Here is a 25,084-nt window from a genome sequence, read left to right as displayed (position 1 = left end):
CAGATAAAAAACATTTGCAGGATTATTATAATAACCTGCAGTTTCATAAGAACGTATATTCAAAGAAGATAAATAAATGAGCAAATTATGTTAATTAGCATATGCAGAAGATTGTAAAAATAAATTTAAAGAACCGCAGAAAGAGGGGAAAGGAAGTCAGGTTTTGAAATGTCAAAATGATTGTAAAATCAGGGAAAGTTGGGAAATAGTGGGAGAAGAGGAACAGGCAGAGCTGGAGCAGCAGCTGGCAGACATGTTGTCCCTAGAAAGCATCCCAGACCATTCCAGAACCCGGCAGGCCTTAGAAGTAGGAGAGCAAAGAGCTCAAAGACAGAGGGCACTTAGCGTCACCCATAGAGGAGGTGATGATGATGACAAATGAGGAAGTGGGAGAGATGGGGGGTGGAGATTCACTCGGAACAACGCCATTATCCAAGAGGATGGGTTCTATAGCCTCTCTCTGTAAAGTTTGAAATAAGAAAGGACTGTGAGAAACTTTTCCTCGTCTTTCTACTTTCCTGGGCAATCAGCCGGGAGCCGCCGACAGCAATCCTGACAGCTGAGCATAGATTCTGTTTAGTACAGATTCAGACAAATACCAGCACTGATACTACAGTGGTCAGTTTCTCTCATGACTGCATCACAAACACTTTGAGGAGCAAGCTGTGTTACAAGTTCTTCTGTGGACTCAGGCACGGGGTTGGGGGGAAGAACTGCATTTTGTCTTTTCCAATTTAAAAAAAAAAAAAGGAAACCAAGCTAACTAGGGAAACAGTCTGACCTCAAGTGAGTAAAGGAGTGGAGAGGTGGGGATTGGGATAGGCAGAAAAGTTGTTGAGTGTTTTTTGTGAGGTTTTTTTAAAAAAAATTACCCAATTCTGGGCGTATGGCAACTCTAGACTGGGATATTTTATTAGGAAAGGCAGGCCTAGGCTTTAATCACAGGGAATTGTTTTCTAATCACAGTGATTTGTGGGAGGGATGTTCCGTTCAAGTGATGTTTCTTTTTCACTCCTGGGAAAGCAGGCTGGATGATTAGCATCCTTTCCAATCACTTTCTGCTTTCTAATATACAATTAAAAAGTTATACTTCAATCAGTTTCCTTTCATTCTTCTGCCTCCCTCCCCTCTCAGATTGCTTTAGACTGGTTATGACTAATTAATTAATTTATTTGTTCCTTGTTTATTCTAAACTCTTTCTGTCCCCCATTCCCCAAACCATTCTGTTTTTCTCTTATTTTTCCTTAGGTTTCTGCAAACCTCTCTTAGAGCCTGTCATCTCTCACCCTCAACCACTGTGTGCGAGTGTTGCTTTTTATGTTTTTCCAGTTGTTTTCTCCCAGTTTTCCTTTGCTTGTTCAAAGTTTCACCCACCTGGCTTCAGTTTTGGGGTACCTCTGATTTCATTACATTGAATTCCTGCCATCCAGTATTATAGTTTTTATTAAGTTTGGTTCCCTCTCCCCTCTAGGTCTGGCACTTTCCCCGCAATTAGCTAAGTCTACTTGACCCTTGGGATGTGGGTAGCATGGTGGGTTAAACCACAGAGCCTAAGGCTGCTTGCTGATCAAAAGGTCGTGGTTCAAATCCCCACGATGGGGTGAGCTCCCATTGCTCGGTCCCTACTTCTGCCAACCTAGCATTTTGAAAGCACGCTAGTGCAAGTAGATAAATAGGTGGGAAGGTAAACGGCATTTCTGTGCACTGCTCTGGTTTGCCAGAAGCGGCTTAGTCCTGCTGGCCACATGACCAGAAGCTGTACACCGGCTCCCTCAGGCAATAAAGCGAGATGAGTGCTGCAACCCCAGAGTCAGCCACAACTGGACCTAATGGTCAGGGTTCCCTTACCTTTACCTTTACCTTACTTGACCCTTAAATAAGTTCTCAGCTGTGTTGATCATTGACAGTCTGCTATTACCCACTTACCTAGGGGAGGACACTCCTCAGGGTCACCGGCTTTCAGACTGATTGCCCACGAAACACTGCGAGAGGTCAAGTGGTTTCTATTCTACCCATCCCAAAATAGTAGTGTCCCCCGTGAAAGAACCACAGCACCTATTGTTTTGAAAGCTGGCAGCTTCATCTCCACAGAAGACTCAACCATGTCTACAAAATTCATTCATTCTGGCCAAAAAGTAAGAATTCAGAGGGAAGAATTCAATGTTGCCCTTTGAGAAATGTCCCATCTGCAAAAGAGTTTCAGCTTGCCAGATGGAACAACCCCAGCCTTTCTACCTGTCTGATGTTCTGTCCCCATCCCCTTCTGAGCCAATTTTGGAGGGAGGTGCATAGTGGAACGGGGAGCCCCTTTGCACAAGCAAAAATTCTTCCCCAGGACTTTTTGCTGACAGGAATGATCAGGTTAGCAGTGACTGGAGGCTTTTCATTTTCAATAAAACTTTGGGGTTTATCTGCATGAAAATCCCTGGGTGGACAATTTGGCAAGCATAATACACTCTGGAGACGCTCCTTTGCCTGAAAACTTCATCCACTTCTGTGAAAAGGAGTGGGGAGTTACAGCTGTTTTTGGATTTTCCTTTATAGTTAATATGGGAAACCAGTGATTTGAATTTAACTGATCCGATTCTGACATAAATAACAAGTCAAATTAGAAAGACACCAAGTAGATGCTTTCTAATAATACTTATACAAAGTGAATCCAGTTATCAGTGTATTCCCCTAAAAACAACAGCGTAGGACAACAGGACTAACATTGCTAGATTCTAGTCAGATTTATCTCCCCAAAATCTGGGCAAACAAGTATGCCTTCAGCTGACAACTAAAAATTAAAAGTTTGAGGACAACTGCACTTCCATGAGGAGGACATTCCATAATAGGGACACCACAACAGTTAAAGCCCTCTCTTCAGTCACCACCTCACAAGTCATGTCCATGGGCAGGGTCACAAACAGGGGGACCCCGGTCAATCTCAAAACATGAATTTGAATCTGATGGTTTTGAGGGAGGTACTCCTTTAAATACTTGGGTCCTAATCCATTCTGAACTTCATATGCCAGTACCTCAGTGGACAAGCAATTACAACAGAAGATAGTGAGAATGTTTCACTAGAAGGGACCAGTCTTGCATATTCTTGTATGCACACCATGATCATGTGCTCTTAGATAAATGGACAGTTGCCTGGCAACAGTCAGCAAATGAAGATGCCTCTAAAAAAAATAGCCTGTGTTGATACACCACCCTCAGTTCTACAGTATGGGGTTATATACAAATATAATAAATAATAATAATAATATCAGAGAATATATTCATAGCAAGTAGCTTACTGTTGACATGTGTGGGGAACCGCTGACCTTCCAGATGTTTCTGAACTACAACTTCCATCATCCATAGCCACTAGCATGCTTCTTGCTGTGGCTGATGGGTGTTTAAGTTCAGCAACATTTCCAGGGCCACATGTTCTCCACACCTGTGCTACAGTATCAAAGGACTGACCCAAGTGAACAGCTGTTCTTCTCGAGCTACATATGACCCAGTGAGGAATCCAGTATGAACTACCATGGGAAGTGAAACAGGTTTTTATCTTATCAGTGTAGCATAGGGGTCACAGGGTCAGACTAGGCACCTGGGAGACCTGGGTTCAAATTCCTTTCAGCCTTGAAGCTCGGCTCCCTTCCTGAGCCCAGTCAGCATAACCTACCCACCAGAGTTGTTGTGAGACTTATATATGTACCATGTGTGTTAGCTTGAGTTCTTTGGAGGAAAGGTGAGATATACATGCAATAAAACAAATAAAGAAATTGGGCAACAAAGCTTTTTCTCTGTAGGCTGTCATGGGCCAAGGATGCCTTTCAGACGCCAACAAGGAATACACTGGTGTGTGCCCTGTGTCGCATGGCTCCCAAGGATTCCTTTTTAAGGGACTGGAATGAAACACCTGGGGCAAGCAAACCAACAGGGAAAGTGGACTTCTATTTAAAACTTAATGAAGTGTTTCCCCCCTCCCAGCCTTCTTTCATCCTCCTGTGCTAAAGAGACTGGTGGGTTGTAGCATCACACAGGCACCATTCTAATTACAATTTTCTGAAAGTTAAAAACCAAAGGAAAAGGCAAGGGCAGGGAGCCAGTTTCTGTTTGGGGGAGGGAGGGAGTTGTTCAAAGCTACAGAAGCTTTTTTTAAAAAAAAAGCTTCTGCAACTCTTTTGAAATTACTGAAAGGTATTCATTAAGCCAAGAGTTTGTTTGTTTTCCTGCCGAGATTAGTAGGAGGTGGTTGATGGCCCAGGAGATCAAAAAGTGCTCGGGCTACTTGTTGCGCAGCAGAGGCCAAAACACAGAGAAGTAATTAGAAGGTCAAAACCCACCATCATAATAACCAGAAGCCCACCGAGAGGAAGAGGGAGGCTTGGTGGAGTCGCTACTTACCTTTGTTACAAATGTGTGTGACCAGTCAATTGGGGATTGCATTTTCACTGATGTGAAATGTGACAACATGGAGCTTTCCTTCTTATTAAAATTTGTTGAGGGTTTCTTTTTTGGAAAGCATAATACTTCAGCAAAGGAAAGAGGTGAGCACAACAGCTCGTGCTTGCTTTTGTTGTTGTTGTTGAGTCGTTTAGTCATGTCTGACTCTTCGTGACCCCATGGACCAGAGCACGCCAGGCACTCCTGTCTTCCCCTGCCTCCCGCAGTTAGGTCAAACTCATGCTAGTAGCTTCAAGAGCACTGTCCAACCATCTCGTCCTCTGTCATCCCCTTCTCCTTGTGCCCTCAATCTTTCCCAACATCAGGGTCTTTTCCAGGGAGTCTTCTCTTCTCATGAGGTGGCCAAGGTATTGGAGCCTCAGCTTCAGGATCTGTCCTTCCAGTGAGCACTCAGGGCTGATTTCCTTCAGAATGGATAGGTTTGGTCTTCTTGCAGTCCATGGGACTCTCAACGGTCTCCTCCAGCACCATAATTCAAAAGCATCAATTCTTTGACGATCAGCCTTCTTTATGTTCCAGCTCTTACTTCCATACATCACTACTGGGAAAACCATAGCTTTAGTGCTTGCTTTTAGCATGTTCTAAAAGCTGCATGGCAGAGCAAAAAGTCAAGTGGTGAAGCACATGAGTAGATAATGAGATGCTACACCAGTGGCCATCTCTCGTGAGCTTTCCCATCCTCAAGGGCAGTGTTTCCCAAACTTGAATTCCCAGCTGTTATTGGACTACAACTCCCACCATCCCTGACCACTGAGTATGTCAGCTAGGGATGATGGGAGTTGTAGTCCAACAACAGCTGGAGACCCAAGTTTGGGAAACAATGCTCTAGGGCTGAGGTGAGGGACCTTTGCCTCTCCAGATTTTGCTAAACTACAACTCCCATCAGTCCTATCAAGCATGCCCAGTGGGCAAGTGAAGGTGGCAGTGGTAGCCCAGCAACAACTGGTGGGACAAAGGTTTCCCAAACCCGGAGAGTGTTTCGTCAATGAGAGCTAATGACTGGAGATGGTATCTTGTATAGCTAGAGAGGTCTTTTCGGGTTTTAGAATTTTGGAGGATGGCTTTGTTTTGATTTGCACATTGTTTCAAAATGTGTGGATTAGATAGTTTGCCTTTAAATTCATTGAGTCAAATTTCTCTTCCATCCCTTCTCTCACCTTTTGGATTACACCCTTGCCAGGTGGGTTAAAAATAGTTCTGTGAAGTTAGGCCGAATTGCTGCTATTAAGATGAATGTATTGCCAAAAATGTTGTTTTTGTTTCAAACACTACAGATTGTGGACAAGACGGAGTGCTTCCGGAAGTGGCAGAAAGATATATCTAAATTTGTCTGGCAGGGCAAAAAGCCCAGAATTAAGTTTAAGATATTAACAGATGCGAAAGAAAGAGGGGGCTTTGCCCTGCCAGACCTAAAGTTGTACTATGAAGCCGCAGCTTTCTGCTGGCTAAAAGACTGGCTACTTCTCGAAGACACTGACGTACTGGACCTGGAAGGTTTTAACAATGCTTTTGGTTGGCATGCATACTTATGGTATGACAAGGTTAAGATCAATAAGGCCTTTAAGAACCATATTGTCAGGAAAGCAGTGTTTAATGTCTGGACAAAATACAAAGACTTATTGGAAAATAAAACTCCAAGGTGGCTCTCACCTCTGGAAGCTAAGGCCCGAAAAAGACCCAATATGGAGGCCAAATGGCCAAAATATTGGGAAATATTAGAAAAAGATGGAGACAATTGGAAATTGCAGAGTTTGGAGAAAATGAAGGATAAAGTGCGAGACTGGTTACATTATGCTCAGATTAAAGAAGTCTTTAAAAATGACAAAAAGCTAGGGTTCCAGGTGGAGAAATCGAAGTTAGAAACAGAATTGTTAGAACCAAAGACTAAGGTACTTTCAAGAATGTATAACTTGCTGTTAAAATGGAATACACAAGACGAAACGGTTAAATCAGCTATGATAAAGTGGGCACAGGACATTGGGTATAATATCATGTTTGAGGACTGGGAAAGGTTGTGGACCACTGGGCTGAACTTCACTGCATGTAATGCTTTGAAGGAAAATGTAATGAAAATGATATATAGATGGTACATGACCCCAGTTAAACTTGCCAAGATATACCATTTGTCTGATAATAAATGTTGGAAATGTAAAGAAAATGAAGGAACATTCTTTCACCTCTGGTGGACTTGCCCTAGGGTGAAGGCCTTCTGGGAAATGATATATAATGAGCTGAAAAAGGTATTTAAGTATACCTTCACCAAGAAACCAGAGGCCTTCCTTCTGGGCATTGTCGGCCAGAAGGTGTTAAAGAAGGACCGAACATTTTTCATGTATGCAACAATGGCAGCAAGGATACTCATCGCTAAGAATTGGAAAACTCAAGAACTACCCACACTGGAAGAGTGGCAGATGCAACTGATGGACTATATGGAACTAGCAGAGATAACTGGCAGAATCCGAGACCTGGGAGAGGAGAGGGTTGAAGAAGATTGGAAGAAATTCAAGATTTATTTTAAAAAACACTGTAATTTGGTTGAATGTTAAGAAAGGATGCTAGATCATAAATAATTGTGCACCACTAAATTAGAAAGAATTAAGATGATAAGTAAATTTGAGAAAAAATTATAAACCTTTTGGAGAATTTATAGATTATATTTAAATGGATTTGACACAAGAGTGTAAACAAGATGATAAATTGCTGGCAAGAATTGACAATGATGCAAATGGGAGCGGGAGGCATGAGGGAGTCCAAGGATGTTATGAAAAGATGTTATGATATTTGTTATACTGTTCTTTATTTTTGCATTTATGTTTAAAAACCCAAATAAAATATATTTTAAAAAAAAAATAGTTCTGTGAAGTTTGTACTACACATTTGAAAACAGGCAGCTCCCTTTCTTTTAGAGAGTGGTGCAGTGCTTTGAGTGTTGTCCAGAACCTACGAGACCAGGACTCAAATCTCCACTCAGCCATGAAGCTTACTGGGACAATCAATGCTTCTACACTTTGCTTAACAAGTTTGTTGTGAGGATTAAATGGGGTGGGGAGAAGCATGTACCTTGTGCTCTTTGGGATATAAATGCAATAAATAAATAAATAAATAGTACCTGGGTGAAAAAGCAGTGTGAGAGACAAAAGAGAGAAGTAAAGAGGTGGATTAGGAGACAGGCAAGAATAAGGAATGCACGGTGGGCTGCAAATGCAATTATTTGTACTTAGGCTTCCTTTTAGTTGAGGGTGGGGGCTAGATAAAGGCTTCACAAAAGAGGTATTGTTGTTCTTTTCGGCCTGCATAAAGCCTCAATCCATAAAACAAGGGAGGAACCCTAATTTGTATTGGCATCTGCATCTAGATCTTCAACATTTGTATTAGGATGTTCAGAATAGAGAGGGACAAAAGCCAATACAAATTAAGGTTGAATATTGGAGCACAAATACAATATTGCAGCCCCACCAGCTCTTTCCTGTCCTCCTCCTATACCTTTTTCTTCCTTCTGTTATTGCCGTAGTTGTTGACTGTGGGTGGCACTGTGGTCTAAACCACTGAGCCTCTTGGGCTTGTCAATCAAAAGGTTGGCGGTTCGAATCCCCGCAACAGGGTGAGCTCCCGTTGCTCTGTCTCAGCTCCTGCCAACCTAGGAGTTTGAAAGCACACCAGTGTGAGTAGATAAATAGGTACCACTGCAGCAGGATGGTAAATGGCATTTCCGTGCACTCTGGTTTCCATCACGGTGTTCCGTTGCACAAGAAGCGGTTTAGTCATACTGGCCACATGACCCGGAAAGCTGTCTGTGGACAAACACTGGCTCCCTCATCCTGATAGTGAGATGAGTGCCACAACCCCTTAGTCGGCTTTGACTGGACTTAACCATTCAGAGGTCCTTTACCTTTAGCTAGTTGTTGACAAATGTCTAAGTGTAGTATCTGTTGGATAGATGGACATTTTCACATATTTTAATAATAGTGCCCAACAAATAGTTCTCTGGATCCTACTCATATAATTTGCTATACTCATATAATTTACTATATACCTATATTCATTTTTAAAGTTCAAATGGATTTTCCCCTTGCTTTTCAATGATAATTATTTCATGTATATTTGTTTTATAGATTTCATCTGTGCTTTTACTTAAAATCTGATTTATGCTCTGCTTAACAGGGCTTAAGTCATTCACGAATGACAATATTGCAGGCATCTGGTGGACCAGTATGAGAACAGGATGCTAAACTAGATGAGCCATTAGCCAGATCCATCAGCCTCTTCTTATGTTCTTATGGTATCCAACTCACACATTCCAATCAATGCAAGGATTTGCATTTGTGGAACAGAACCTCAGCCCTCTCCTCCCCAGTGCATACCCCACTTCCTCCTCAAATTTATTCCAGGGGAATATAAATTTTTAGTTTCTTCTCTAGCACGGTGAATTGTCAGTTTGGTTGCTGCCCCTCATTTCCTGTCACTGTGTTTCCTGAGTCTCAGACAAAAGCGAGTGTTTAATGTGTGAAGTAGAAGCTGGAATCTAGCACAGTGATTGGTCTGTTTTGTTGTTACCACCTCTGATGGCAGCTTCATTTCCTTTCCCGGTGTTTCCTGAGTCTCAGACGGAAGCGAGCGTTTAATGTGTGAAGCAGTGTGGAATGTGGATGTGTGGTGTTTTACTGATGAAAGTTTGACCTCGTTGAAGGGCAGTATTCCAATATGAGTAGGAAATGAGGGAATGCATGTTCTTTGTACTTTTGTCCATTTACTGTATTTATTTTTCCCGATTTGAACTATAAAATTTTCTTGAGTCAAAATGAGAGTACCCCTAAACATCTTTTTTAGAAAAAAAATCACTGACTAGAACAAATTTAGGGGTGCACGAGAGGATGGGAGAAAGTTCTGTTTGTACAAGCATAAATCTTTGCACTGGCAGGATGCGTTGGTTGGATCCCCTGCCCCCAAACTATCTAAAATTAATAAATAGGAGCAAAAGCTAACAGCTTTCTTTCTTTCTTTCTTTCTTTCTTTCTTTCTTTCTTTCTTTCTTTCTTTCTTTCTTTCGTCTTTAAGGTAGCCGCTTGTTTCAGTAACAAACCTTCTGGCTTGAAAGAAAGAAAGAAAAACCCAGGCCAAGATCTTCAGCACAGACAGGCATAATGAAACACATACTGAGAAAAGGAATAAAAAATGGAGATGATTAAAGCTTTGGGAAGCCAAACAGTGAGTAGGTTTCTCGTGGCTTAAGGGATTACGTGCTTCCTAAGGTGGCTGCCGCTGCAGCGCATGGGGCAAGGAGGAGAAAAAAGGAAATCAATGGATGAGCTTCCAGTACCATTTCGACAAATATGTAACACCAGAACGGTTAAGATTTAGCAGCCGGGAGCCAGTGTGTGCCTTTTTTCTCCAGATGACTTTTCATGTACTTTCTATCGACACAGGCAGCTAGGCAATGCTCTCATACGCACACTTGAAATAAGAAAAAGATGGGGAGATGTTAGTGTTTCATTGTTGGCAGGTGTAGCTGTGAAGACATCTAAAAGGGGGTGGGCTTCAGGGTTAAGGGTTTTATCTCTCTCCGCGAGTTTGTCTTTCCTCTCTCACGGTGTAACAAGAAGATATAAATGCAATTATTTATATCAAGTGTAACATACTCCCCACCGCCGAACCTTATTCATTTATTCAAAAAGATGCATTTTCCAGGAGTTTTGTTTCTACAGATGGCTTAGCTAAGAACACTATCTGGAGCAAATATACACAAACGTTGGCAGCCTTGCCAAGAAACAAGATTAGATTTTAAACACATTCACACATACCTCAAATCCTTGGCAGAACCAGAAAAGTGTATTTGTGTAGGCTCTTTTAGGCTGCAGTCCCAGTTTGCGTTAGGAGTAAGCCCTACTGAGCTCAGCAGAGTTAGTATATATGTTTAAAGGTAAAAAGGTAAATGATCCCTGGATGGTTAAGTCCAGTCGAATACAACTATGGGGTGCTCATCTCGCTTCAGGCTGAGGGAGTCAGTGTTTGTCCACAGACAGCTTTCTGGGTCATGTGGCCAGCATGACTAAACTGCTTCTGGTGCAACGGAAGACCGTGACGGAATCCAAAGCACACGGAAATGCCGTTTACCTTCCCGCCACAGCAGTACCTATTTATCTACTTGCACTTGTGTGCTTTTGAACTGCTAGGTTGGCAGGAGCTGGGACAGAGCAATGGGAGCTCACCCTGTCGTACGGACTCGAACTGCCGACCTTCTGATCGGCAAGCCCAAGAGGCTTGGTGGTTTAGACCACAGCGCCACCCGCGTCCTGTTGTATAGAATTCTATAGAGCTGTACAGTGAATTAAACTTTTAGACCAGGTGTTAGGAACATCAAACCAGGGACCAAATGCAGCCTTCATGGCATCCCTCAGAACTCTTCCCAGGCCTCATAGCTCCTCACCCCTTTTGCCGAGGTTGAACTCTCATTGCTTCCCTGGAGGGTGCCTCTGAAACAGCACATGTTCACAAGCTGTTATTCAGAATGGTGCATGTATTGAATATTATATACACAGACAGACAGACAGAGCTAAGAATTACATGTGCAAGATAGTTGGGCCCCAGGCCTTTTTTTGGATTGCCAACCCCTGAGAGCCAGTGTGGTGCAGTGGTTCAGAGCGGTAGACTCGTAATCTGGTGAACCAGGTTCACGTCTCCACTCCTCCACATGCAGCTGCTGGGTGACCTTGGGCTAGTCACACTTCTCTGAAGTCTCTCAGCCTCACTCACCTCACAGAGTGTTTGTTGTGGAGGAGGAAGGGAAAGGAGAATGTTAGCCGCCTTGAGACTCCTTTGGGTAGTGATAAAGCGGGATATCAAATCCAAACTCTTCTTCTTCTCTTCTGGTAATTTGTACTGGCTTCTTCCTTGCCCTTCATTGGACCTGTCCACACCTCTGAGGGGAAAGAGTTTCACAGACTCTCCAAGCCACCCCGCTTTCTGATTTGATCCCAGAATGTCCCGCTTTTCCTTAGAACATCCCTATTTTCATTGGAGAAATGTTGGGGTATATGCAGTTATCCAACCCCTCAGCCATCTGAAGGCAACGCTGTTTAGAAAATGTTTTATATGTGTTGGAAGCCACCAAGAGTTGCTGGGGCCACCCAGACAGATGGGTGGGGTATAAATAGTAAAATATTATTATGGAATAGGATGTTCCTATTTTCATTGGAGAAATGTTGGAAGGTTTGATTCCATAGGCAGGGTGCCACAACAGAGAAGGCCCTATGCCATGTGATCTAGACCTACTGGTTGGAGAAAGAGAAGGCCCGCCCATTCCTGCTGCCCATGGTACCTGGGCCAGTTGATAGGGGAGGAGGTGTTCTGACAAACAACTTTGTCCCAGGTTGTTAAAGACCCAGGCATTGCCTTTGTGGCTTTGTAATCACAGAAATTTGGCATTGCTTCCATTCAGGTAAATGTTGGCTTTTCAGATTATAAAATTTCCATGTTGCCTGCTTCTAAGAATGTCTTTGCAGATATTCTTTTGGTAAGGAAAATACATTCTGAGATTTTGAATTTACAGTCCCTATAAAGTAATTTCTGCAGTCAGTGGGTGGCACTAACCAATTGCCAGTTCCCATCTTGTACATCACACTGAGCTATGGTTCTATCTCTTGCAAAACATACCTGAGCATTTAGTCTTTTTTAATGCTGTGAAATGATGTGGTTTCTTTCAAACTCAGTGGAAACCTAACATAAATTGACCACGTCCGTCACCAGTGTCAATTCATTATTTTTGTAGAAAAGCACCTTTACATAATGTGAAATGATTAATCATGTCTCAATAAAATCCCACACTCCTCTGTGCCAAACAGTCAAGAGGTTTAATTATACTGAACATTTTTTATGACAGTGTCATTTATTATATGTTCCTTTATGCCATCCATTTATACATTTTTTTTATCACTTAGGTGGCCAATCAGGGTCCAATCATTGAATTAAGCATGAATTTGACATTCTGACACATCTTGAATTGTCATTATTGTTCCTAACAACTTCCAACCTATCATCAGTCAAGGCATCATTATTAACTAGCAATAGGATTGCAAGTCATTCCAATTGATTTTTGACATGTGGTGCTTGCATTGGGTTATGGCAATGCAAGTTACTTCCACAAAAGGATGTCAGGATTAACAGATGATGAGATATTCCTATGATAAGGTCAGCAGGCAAGTTTTTTAAGCAGCAAAATTAATAGCCTGAGGGAGAGAAAATTCAGAACATGTAAAATCAATCCCAGCTAGGCTGTGACCCATCTCCATACTAAGTGGTGATATACTAAGTCCCTTTAGATGTTGTGGGACACCAGCTTCCATCAGCCCTTGCAACAGGGTGCTGTCATGGAGATGCTATGTAGCAAGACCTCTAGTTTGGCTCTGTAGGATATATAGGACTTGCCGATCAGAAGGTCGGCGGTTCGAATCCCCGCAACGGGGTGAGCTCCCATTGTTCGGTCCCAGCTCCTGCCAACCTAGCAGTTCGAAAGCACATCAAAGTGCAAGTAGATAAATAAGTACTGCTCTGGCGGGAAGGTAAACGGCATTTCCGTCCACTGCTCTGGTTCACCAGAAGCGGCTTGGTCATGCTGGCCACATGACTCGGAAGCTGTACGCCGGCTCCCTCGGCCAATAAAGCGAGATGAGCACCACAACCCCAGAGTTGTCCACGACTGGACCTAATGGTCAGGGGTCCCTTTACCTTTTTAACAGTTGAACCAGCTGGGCACTGTGGGGCATCATTTGTCAGCAGTGAGATAAGCTGGCACTATTTCAAATTGTTGCTCACCTCTTCCCCGACATGATTATGAGGAGCTTCACAAATGTCTAACACATGATGTTTTTACATCAACTGTTCCATCAGATTCAAGATAAAACAGCATGTGTCTGCTCATTAAGGGAAGAAAAAGTCAACTGGTAAAGGAAATGAGAGCGGTATAATTTAATTATGGCACTTCGGGACATCCGTGTTGGGCAGTCAGATGGTCTTCTCCAACAGTAGCAGTGGAAAATGTTGGGAATAATTTGTACTTTCCAAAGGCTGCCTCCATTCTTTAGTATCTGAAGAAATAAGGCATATGATTTCACATGATTTCATTTTTAAAAGCCTGTTTAGTGGAAGAGGGCTGCGCCACTTAATAATATTTAAAATTATTGTTTGACAAAATTTATAGACCATTTAATCAAAAAAGAAAAGAAAAATCTAAACAGTTTCCACAAAGTAGTGTGAAATAATTATGAAATAATAAGAAATGGCTATCTGAGGCTGCTTTATAATGAATCAGACCACTGATCTACATGTTGTATTGTCTGCTATAAGTGGCAGTGGCTCTCACAGACCTCCTTTCCAATCTCTGTTGCCTCAGATCCTTGGAGCAGAGGTACCAGGATTTGAACCATTGTTGTTGTTGTTTAGTCATTTAGTCATGTCCGACTCTTCGTGACCCCATGGACCAGAGCACGCCAGACACTTCTGTCTTCCACTGCCTCCCGCAGTTTGGTCAAACTCAAGTTAGTAGCTTCGAGAACACTGTCCACTGTCCTCTATCGTCCCCTTCTCCTTGTGCCCTCCATCTTTCCCAACATCAGGGTCTTTTGCAGGGAGTCTTCTCTTCTTATGAGGTGGCCAAAGTATTGGAGCCTTAGCTTCAGAATCTGTCCTTCCAGTGAGCACTCAGGGCTGATTTCCTTCAGAATGGATAGGTTTGATCTTCTTGCAGTCCATGGGACTCTCAAGAGTTTCCTCCAGCACCAGAATTCAAAAGCATCAATTCTTCAGTGATCAGCCTTCTTTATGGTCCAGCTCTCACTTCCATACATCATTTGAACCATAACTCAATCCAATCTTCCTCCATGCCAAATGAATGTGACTTCTGCTTCAGGAATATCTGAGGAAGGTGGCGGAGAACAGAGTTCTGTTGAGCCCTACAAGAATTCTCTACGCACAGATGCACAAAGTGAATAAATCGTGCCTCACATTTTTTAGCATTCCAAGTCTACAAGGTACAGTTAAGTTAAAACTTACGAACAGCCAATAGAAGTGAAACTTTCTCTTTTTTTCTTTTGTTATTGTCCACAAAGTGTGCTGGAAAGCCTCAGTTGTCACATTTCAAAGACTGTGACTCTTGGGGCCACTTGTCATATGTTGAACAGTTCTTGGGCATGAGATCACTGAAGCTGTGGCCAAAGGTAACCTCTATAGATTATATCTGTGATATTTGAAAGGAGCTGATGCTTTTGCTTGTTGGGTGGGGCATGGGGAGAAAGGAAAACTAGTTAGTTTTCTTTGTAGAAGGACTGTGACCTGAAAATAAATTCCAGATTATCTTCTGTCCTTCCAGCTTCCACTACCCCCCCCCCAACACAGTTTCTAATAATCTGTTTGCTTTCCTCATGCCCCAAACCCAAATCAAGCAACTTTGGAGCCCTTAAAGGTAAAAGTAAAGGGACCCCTGACCATTAGGTCCAGTCGTGACCGACTCTGGGATTGCGGCGCTCATCTCGTTTTACTGGCCGAGGGAGCAGGCGTAAAGCTTCCAGGTCATGTGGCCAGCATGACTAAGCCACTTCTGGCAAACTAGAGCAGTGCACGGAAACACCGTTTACCTTCCTGCCAGAGTGGTACCTATTTATCTACTTGCACTTTGATGTGCCTTCGAACTGCTAGGTTGGCAGGAGCAGGGACCGAGCAACGGGAGCTCACCCCATCGTGGGGATTTGAACTGCCAACCTTCTGATTGGCAAGCCCTAGTCTCAGTGGTTTAGACCACAGCGCCCTTATCGTCCTTTAAGAAAATGAAGCTGGATCTTCTTAAACAACAACAACCCCATGTGTTGCTCTGCCATCCATCCCCACAAATGAAGTCTGAAAATGGACCTGCAGCCTATAACTCTCAATAGCAAGCAAGCAAATAAACAAATTTGTGAGACACTTGTTATTGCCACAGGCAACTCAAAGCAATTTTACAAAAGAAAGAAAGAAAGAAAGAAAGAAAGAAAGAAAGAAAGAAAGAAAGAAAGACTGCCTTTAGGTGTCTGTCTCAAAATAATTTCTGTTGCTGCCCGCTGCCACAAGAGTTCTTATAGCAAAGAACTGGAAGGGAGACAAAAAACCCCACAATAATAGATTGGCAAATCAAATTTACTGAATTTGTTGAATTGGCCAAAATGATGGCAGCTATGAAAGAACCAAAAATTTAATAAAAGAATGGAGTTGCGTGAATGAATATACGAAAAAACATTGCTCTGGTACAGAAATATTGATATGTAAAGAACAGAGGTGGTAAGGGGGAAAGGTTACAAATGCAAATAAAATCAGAATATTTGTCAAATACAGTGTAACAACACAACTGTGAAGATAAGTTATTTAATTAAGGTCAAGCAATGATGGAAGGAAGTCAGATTTTAACTCACATTTAGAGTTATGTTGAACCAATGGGGGGTGAGGTGGGGTGATGCTTTGTGTTACTAACATGTACATATGTGTAAACCTTTCTTTTTTCTGTTATTTTGTTGAGATAAAATCTTCAATTAAAAAATAAAATAATTTCTGTTGCTGCTGCCACTGCAGTTGTAAAAAGGGAAGTGGTCTTATTTGGCCAGACCTGATGTTCTCAGCAGCTGATGATGACTGCTTGGCTAGCATTATCTTTTTTGGTTGCCTTCACAAATCTTTGGCTCAGATCTGCTTTTTCCACTCCACAAGATTTGTTTAGCGGCTTGTGCTGTCTTGCATAGGGCGGCATTTATTCTAATTCCTTTGCTCACACTCACCCCATTAAGCTTCCATTTTCAATCATCAGCTATTGAAGCACTTCACTGCACCACTAAGCAAGTCGCTGTAGTGTTTTATGCTGCAGCCGTGCTGTCGTCTCCTTTATCACTTTGCTGATACTCGGTGGATAAAACTTATCTGCTGCGGAGACTAGTGCTAAGGAAGGCTCCTCGGAATTTTGAAAGAACAAAAGAGAAGGGGAAGAAAGGGATTTTCTCAGTTCAAAGACAACATTGCTCATAGACACATCAGCAAATCTTTAATCCACCATCAGTTGAAGATGGCTTCAGGATTTAGGGACAATGTGTGCTTTGTGTTTGGCATTATAGCTGCACTGTGCAACTATGAAAAGGAAGGACCCTCAAATAAAAGAATTGTCTTTTAAATCTTCCAAAGGGGGGTCTCTAATAACATCTTTGTAAACCAATCTATATGTTCCAGATTTGTGTCATCTGCAGCACTGATAAGGTGTCCCTCCATTCTTTCATCTAACTGATAAAATGCTGAAAATATATGGCCCAGGCAGATGTACCACCCCAACAGACACCTCCCTTAGGATGTTGAGGACACATTGAGTACAGGATTTTAGCCAGTTGTGATTCTTCCCAATGACTCCCAATATTTAACCAGTTGACTAACCAGAATATCACCCATAACTTTGCTCAAATCAAGATAAATGATGTGCACAGCATTCCCACAATTTATTAAGATGGTAACCTGACTGAAAAAAGAGATAAGACAACTAATAACTGCACTGAAAGAAATGTGTTTATTGTAATCTAACCTATTCTAACCCATTCTAATCTATTTTAGTATCTTCCACAGTACAGTGGTACCTCTAGTTAAGAACTGAATTCGTTCTGGAGGTCCCTTCTTAACCTGAAACCGTTCTTAACCTGAGGTAACACTTTAGCTAATGGGGCCTCCCGCTGCCGCCACACAGCCACCGTGTGATTTCTGTTCTCATCCTGGGGCAAAGTACTTAACCTGAGGTAATACTTCCGGGTTAGCGGAGTCTGTAACCTGAAGCGTCTGTAACCTGAGGTACCACTGTACCAAAATCAGATTAACTAATTTTAATTTTCTTTCATTCGTCAGGATTTCTCAGTTATGACAGGGAGAAGTTATGAGAGTCAGACCACCTCTCCTAAGGTCTTTCCCCTGTTGGAGTGCTTCAGGTCAACCTTCTTGCCTGAAGGCTGGCACTTCTCCTGTGCTCCATGGTTTCCTGCCTAGAGTGCTCCCTCCACTGTTGGACTGATGAGATAGCTTGGGAGGCATTTGGTTCCTTCAGCCCAGGAGAAGATGCCCATGAGAGCTCTGACTCTGGTTCTACAGGACCCAGTGCTGGTTCTACAGGACCCTATCTGGTTCCATGGGCAGTTCCAGTTCCAGTGCTTCCCTGCCAGTGTGGTGTAGTGGTTCAGAGCGGTAGTCTCGTAATCTGGGGAACCGGGTTCGTGTCTCCGCTCCTCCACATCCAGCTGCTGGGTGACCTTGGGCTAGTCACACTTCTTTGAAGTCTCTCAGCCCCACTCACCTCACAGAGTGTTTGTTGTGGGGAAAGAAGGGAAAGGAGAATGTTAGCTGCTTTGAGACTCCTTCAGGTAGTGATGAAGCGGGATATCAAATCCAAACTCTTCTTCTAATCACCAGAATCAGTTTCAGTGATGGGAATTTAGTGGCTCCTTAGTTGGTGAAACTGTAGCATCTGACTCAGGTGGAATCTACACATATATAAAAAACGCTGTGAAAATGCTTATTTTTTTTGTGTGTGAAACATTTATTGAATTTGCCATAGCTCACTATCACCATCTAGTGTCACATTTGCATACTGTACTTTAAAAGGTAAAGGGAACCCTGACCATTATGTCCAGTCGCGGACGACTCTGGGGTTGCGACGCTCATGTCACTTTATTGGCTGAGGAAGCCGGCGTACAGCTTCTGGGTCATGTGGCCAGCCGCTTCTGGCGAACCAGAGCAGCGCACAGAAACGCCGTTTACCTTCCCACCAGAGCGGTACCTATTTATCTACTTGCACTTTGACGTGCTTTCGAACTGCTAGGTTGGCAGGAGCAGGGACCGAGCAACGGGAGCTCACCCTGTCGCGGGGATTCGAACCACCGACCTTCTGATCGGCAAGCCCTAGGCTCTGTGGTTTAACGCACAGCGCCACCCGCGTCCCATCATATTGTACTTTACAACACACTTAAAACATTTTATTTGCAGCTGTAAAGCTGAGTCCTCAGTGTCCTGTTCAGTTCTGGACTTACCTCCCATGGCTCTATCTACTTTCTCCAGCTATGTAAGTCATCCAGTGTGCTTGTCTTTTTTGAGAACTAGACTGAGGCTGTCAATGGCAATTGTATTACGATGGTGCACAAGCCCTTATGTAGACTTTTGAAATTGCCCATCCTGTAGCCCAAGATCACCCCCCAAAACATCATACATACATCATAGAAGGAGGTGGTCTACAGCAGGGGAGGTGATCTACAGCAGAAATACATCACAGGAGGCGGTCTACAGCAGAAATCCTGCCTGTCAAGATACCTGATTGCATTACCTGGGCGGTCTGGTCATTCTTTTGTGATGGTTAATACTTTAGTTCCTGAATCCAGGTCACAGGCTCACTTTATTCATACATAAATATGCCCTTAAGACAGGATTCGCAAGCAAAAAGACAATGGGAAGGCTTTCCCCATTTGCCTCCCTTACTGCAGGGGAATATTTGAGGTCATTGGGAGAGTCAAAATGGCTTCAGGATTGCTCTCCCTTACTGTTTCAGATGCATGGTTCATATATATTAAATATGTGTGCATTTATGAATATTTATTCTATATTCTTATAACACTTGTGAATTATCTTTAGCTTTTGCAAAGCTCAAAAAAAACCTTAGATACCTTTCATATTCTATGGAAATCCTAACTCAAAAACTCCCACATTAAGTCAATTGAAGCTTTGCCCTCTTTAGGACTTCTAAGGTAGCATCTCAGCACTTGGATAGATTTTTCTGCTACTCTTAAATCATAGCACTTATGTGCACTGGGAAATTTAAAAAATGAAGCAAATACAGCAAAATGATCAGAACACAGAATGAAAGGGCTTACATTGCTTAGTCAAGGGATCCAGGATTTCTGATATATAACTGCAATGGGAATCAAAACATGGGACCATAATATTAATAAAGCAGCTCTGTCATTCTTTTAATGAGAAAAGCTAAGACTCTGCCTTTTTGATCCATGATGTTTCATCTCTAACAACCCAAATGGTGTCCCTGGGAAAATTATGAAAATGAAGACATATGCAATGTGTGCATTGATTTTTGATAGATGCTATGTTTAAATCAAAAGCATAAAAGCACATAGCACAATTTTTTAAATAAGTATATGAAAAACTGGGAAATGCTATCAATAGAAATCCAGATGGGACACAAAGACTAAAGATCAAATGGCAGGTGCATTAAATTTCAAAGGAGGCTGGGATTCCACACACACACACACACACACACACACACACACACCACTTATCTCAGAACTTAATGCTCTGTCTATACAACTGATTAAACTGGCCATATGAAATATTAAGCATGAATAAACTGTGCTTTCAGAATCTTCATGGCTGGCCACCGATCACCTCAGTTCCTTTCCCGTAGAAAATTGATTGCAGATCAATACAGGGCCAAAAGGAAATATAAATGAGAATCTCAAACTTATCGCTCTGATTTAGAAGTAATTGAATAACATTCTGCAGTTCCAGGAGAGGACTGTGGATTGTGCCTGTTACGTGAAATCTTTTGTAAGGTTCTGCTAGAACAGGGGTCAGCAAACTTTCCCAGCCTTGGGCCTGTGTCTCCAGCGCCAATCGCACGGAGGGCTGGAGAGCGGGGGAGCGCATGCCCATATGTGTGTGCACACACTATTTCTGGTGCATTTCCGGGTCGGAGGAGTACTGGAAATAGCTTGTGCGCATGTGCACGGGCCTCCTCTGACCCAGATGTGCACCGGAAATAATGCTTGTGCATGCACAAATAACGCTTGTGCATGGGCACAAGCTATTTCTGGTGCTCCTCTGACCCGGAAATGGGCAGCCACGCAGCGCCGCGCTGGTAAGAGTGGGCGGCGACAGCGGGGGTTGCCGCGGGCCAGATAAACAAGTCCCTCGGGCCTTATCCAGCCCACGGGCCTTAGTTTGGGGACCCCTGTGCTAGAAGGAGACTGCCTGGGATACAAAACGTGAGTGTTTGCAAGGTGGTCCAGAGGCTCCAGCCAGTTTCGATTCTGTCTGATTTAGGCTAAGCCAGCTGAACTGACGCGAGAGGAACTTGCACCATCTCTGAAAGATGGGCATTCTGGGGGGAAGGGAGGGGGAGAGAGGTTAGAGCAGAGGGGTGGGCTTACTCTGGATCCTTACTCTATTCTGCTTAGTTACATGGCCTGACAACCCACGTCAGAACAGTGGCGTAGCATGTTTGGGCCAGGGGGGCCATGGCCCCAGGTGCAAATTTATGAGGTGCAAGCAGGTGCCTCCATGACAAGCTCTGTCATCGAGGTTGGAGCTGTGAGGAGGCAAGCTATGGCCAGGCCAGGCCTTCAGGGATGGAGCAATGCCTCCTTCTCCTCGTGGTCAGCGAAGGGACACCTGTGCGCACCCCGCCCCTCGACCAGCTGAGAGGGAGGAAGGAGGAAAGCATTGTGTGTCAAGGTCCCCAAGACACCCCCCAATAAAACACAAGTGACACATTATTTTTGTTTAAGGTTTTTGGCATAATTTTGGCCACAACTTTATTAAATTACAAGCAATGTGAGTGGTTGCTTAGGCATTGGTTGTGACTATCTGACCCTGCACTGGGACAGTTTGACTTCGCACGCCAGTGAAGTCAGAAAAGGGTAAGAGACCCAGGGAGAGAGGCGGGACTGGGAACCATGCCTCACCTCTCCCCAAATGTTCCCAGGGGCTCTCACGTGGCCCTAGACCCTTGACAGGGTTCACACAAAAGCATGGCGAGCCCCTGGGTTCCTTTAATGGAAAACCCTTGCAGCAGCAGCATTTTTGGAGGGGCAGGCACAGCCAAATCCATACCCCTCCACCAACCAATTCCAAAACCAATGCCTAACCGCAACCTTGTGACGATTTGTTTAGCAGTAGGCAAAAACCAAGTGGCACCAGCCAATCAGCCAAATGGACAAAATTCCTACCGGGCCCCTGCCCCAAGAACAGACGACCCCATGACAGGCATAGCAAGGTCAAGCGAACAGCCTAAAATAGGGAGGGAGGGCGGATGATCCGATGCACACAGCGAAAAGAGGAAGCTCAACACTGTGTGCAGGGCATTTAAAGACTAGGGCTGTCAATCAAAAAATTGCAACATATAATTCTCCCCAGCAACAGCCAGCCCTCTGCTAATGGTGGCCAAACTCTTTCCCGCCCAGCAACAGCGGGGTGTCTTGCTAGCCCCCACCGCAACACGTGCTCTCCATGAAGGAGAACATGCTTGGCCAGAGCCACATGCATTTCCCAAAGCCCCTCACTGCAAAGAAAGGAGGGTGAGGCAACACAGCAGCACTCCTGGCTCCGTGTTTCTCTGCTCCCAGGTTGGGGCTGGTTTGCAAGGAGAAACTCCCTTGGTTAGACACCGGCCAGTGAAGGGACTTGGCCCCGGGTGCTTGGAAGCCACACTACATCCCTAGGTCAGACAGCCTGTTATTTAAGATTGATAATTCAAGACTTTTTAAAGTTGGAGATCATATCTGGCCTATATTTCAGGGAATAAATATGAAAATGTTAGGAGGCTTTTGACACCTTAGCCTCTAACACAGGGGGTCAGCAACCTTTTTCAGTCGTGGGCCGGTCCACCATCCCTCAGACCATGTGGAGGGGCGGACTATCTTTTGAAAAAAAATAATGAACGAATTCCTATGCCCCACAAATAACCCAGAGATGCATTTTAAATAAAAGCCCACATTCTGCTCATGTAAAAACACCAGGCAGGCCCCACAACGCAGAGATGCATTTTAAATAAAAGGACACATTCTACTTATGTAAAAGCACGCTGATTCCCAGGACCATCCGCGGGCTGGATTGAGAAGGCGATTGGACCGCATCCGGCCCATGGGCCTTAGCTTGCCTACCCCTGCTCTAACATCTATGACTTCTTCACCTTTGAGACAAACTCAGAGGTGAGGCTTTTTAAGGAAAGGCTAGCTTCTTAGGAATTCTTAGAAACCTTTGTATCTCGCAACCGCCACCACTGTGTATTTTGTATATGTGTTCTCTGCTCTGAAAGCTTGTCATTCTGTAAATACGGTTTGATATTGTGAACTAAATGAGTTTTTATACAAGACCTGTCTCTCTAGCAATTTGATTCATATACAGTGTCCACAGAAGTCACAGTGGACTATGCCAGTATAGGCTCTTTATGGGCAATCTCACACAGTCTGGTTAACTGAAGCAATTCAGGGTTTGCTTAGTTACGGGGGTGTGAGAACTTATCTATAAGAAGCAAACTGTGGCAGGTCTAATAGTCCCTCTTGTTTCTGAGCAGCCTCATCTTGACTACAATGTTCTCCACACTCATCAGCTGAGTTTGCTATTAGAAGGAACAATAGTTTAACAGCATGTATGAAAAACCATAGAGGTCTCCCTCAGTCCCACATGGGGAAAATGTATAAATAAAATCAGAAGGTGGCACAATTTGCAGAATGGCTAATATAACCCCCTTTGATGATATTGGTCTCAATAATATTCCCTGCATTATTAAGTATAACCTATTAGGGACGCGGGTGGTGCTGTGGTCTAAACCACTGAGCCTCTTGGGTTTGCTGATGGGAAAGTCGGCAGTTCAAATCCCCATGATGGGGTGAGCTCCCGTTGCCCTGCCCCAGCTCCTGCCAACGTAGCAGTTCAAAAGCATGCCAGTGCTGTGGGAATGTTCTGGGGTGCAGGAGAGAATATATTGTGAGATTATATCCTAATCCAACTTGTGCTAACAAGTTCCCAAAATATCAGCAGAGTTTATGACATTCCCCTTTAAGTTCGCAACGGTAACGTCTGCACAGGCTCGCTAGAACCTCTATAATAATTACCCTGGTAGTTTCCCCTTTTGTTCCCTCTTAAAATACAAGAGACGACACAGTCTTTATAAAAGTATAAAAGAGTCTACTCACGTTCTGTTCACAATATGATCCCAGAAGGCAGACAGGCTTAAAAAGGTTACATACATTCAGAATCTATTTTATAGGAAGATAGTCCTTTCCTCCTCTCTTGGCTGGGAGCCAAGAGGGCATGTTGCTTCTTCGAAGGAAGATGGCAGAGAGAGAGAGAGAGATGGCTGCCTGCCCTGTGCTTTTATCATTTACCTGCACAGGTGAGGCCACACCCACCTCTGGTCACATGCGGAGGAAGTTCCGTCCCAGGAAGTTTACCTGCTTGCTGGACAGACATCCCTCCCCATGTTCTAACATGTACACTCTAGGAATGTTGTCATTGACTGCTCCTGTGTTTACATCCCACAAGTGCAAGCAGATAAACAGGTACCGCTGCGGCGGGAAGGTAAACGGTGTTTCCGTGTGCTCTGGCACTCGTCACAGTCCTCTGTGCCCCAGTAGCAGTCTTGTCATGCTGGCCACATTACCTGGAAAACTGTCTGTGGACAATCGCCGGCTCCCTTGGATTGAAAGTGAGATGAGCGCCGCAACCCCATAGTCACCTTTGACTGGATTTAACCATCCAGGGGTACTTTACCTTACTTTTTTTTTTACCTTTAACCTATTCTTTCAAATTTTAATTTAACGTTAGCCTCTTCTTCTTTGTTTGGTATTTGCATTGATTTGGGGGCATTTGTTAATACTCTCTTGCTTTCACATTGTTCTCTCTTGCAGGCAGCTTTGTCATGGGCGGTTATGAAAAGGCGCCACAAATATTTGCGATACCATCATGCTGACCACATTCCAGAAGTCCTTTTTGGAAGTAAGAGGCAATATTGGACAGCATAGCAAATAAGGAAATGGAAGCCACCTGTGGTTTCATACACATTCAATTTCATCTGCTACTAAGGACATTTTCTTTGATCTGAAACAAAGGGCAAAATTTTGAGAAAAGCTGCATTTCCATACTAAATACTATTTAAATGTGATGAACAAATAATAATAATAATAATAATAATAATAATAATAATAATAATAATAATAATAATTTATTTATACCTCACCCATCTGGCTGGCCTTCCCCAGCCACTCTGGGACGCTTCCAACAAAGATTAAAAATACATTAAAATGTCACACATAAAAAAATTCCCTGAACAGGGCTGCCTTCAGATGTCTTCTAAATGTTAGGTAGTTGTTTATCTCTTTGACAGCTGATGGGAGGGCATTCCACAGGGCGGGCACCACTACCGAGAAGGCCCTCTGCCTGGTTCCCTGTAACTTGGCTTCTCACAGTGAGGGAACCGCCAGAAGGCCCTTGGCGCTGGACCTCAGTGTCTGGGTAGAATGATGGGGGTGGAGATGTTCCTTCAGATATACTGGACCAAAGCCATTTAGGGCTTTAAAGGTCAGCACCAACACTTTGAATTGTGTTTGGAAACATACTGGGAGCCAATGTAGGTCTTTCAAGACTGGTGTTATGTAGTCATATGTCATTATGATTTGCTGTCCAAAACTGCAGTTGGCTAGAGTAACAAGCTTTTCTCTGCCTCCAAGTGAAACAGCTACTATTGTTTTGAAAATAACAGGCAAATGATATACGTAACAGCAATGTAAAGGCACGTACCTATAAAGCATCGAAGAGCCAGGGGAGCTATGATATTGTACAGAAAGGTGAAGCCTAGGTAGCTGAAATGGGTGTGATTACC

General features: G+C 43.5%; 1 long non-coding RNA gene across 3 annotated transcripts; it reads left to right on the top strand.

The window, feature by feature from the left end:
* The first annotated feature begins 642 nt into the window (after positions 1-642).
* Positions 643-24,331, top strand: LOC309335808. Of its 3 annotated transcripts, none has more exons than XR_014153741.1 (4): positions 643-786; positions 1,249-1,299; positions 9,499-9,648; positions 24,114-24,331. It is a non-coding gene; the product is annotated as an uncharacterized lncRNA (long non-coding RNA). The 3 variants fall into 3 exon arrangements; XR_014153742.1 differs by having other exon boundaries at positions 9,499-9,652; XR_014153743.1 differs by lacking the exon at positions 24,114-24,331 and having other exon boundaries at positions 9,499-10,151.
* The last annotated feature ends 753 nt before the right edge of the window (positions 24,332-25,084 follow it).

The sequence above is a fragment of the Podarcis erhardii genome (assembly GCF_964252035.2).
Source record: "Podarcis erhardii genome assembly, chromosome: 1".
NCBI classification, from domain to species: Eukaryota; Metazoa; Chordata; class Lepidosauria; order Squamata; family Lacertidae; genus Podarcis; species Podarcis erhardii.
This window is presented reverse-complemented; position numbering and strand designations above follow the sequence as displayed.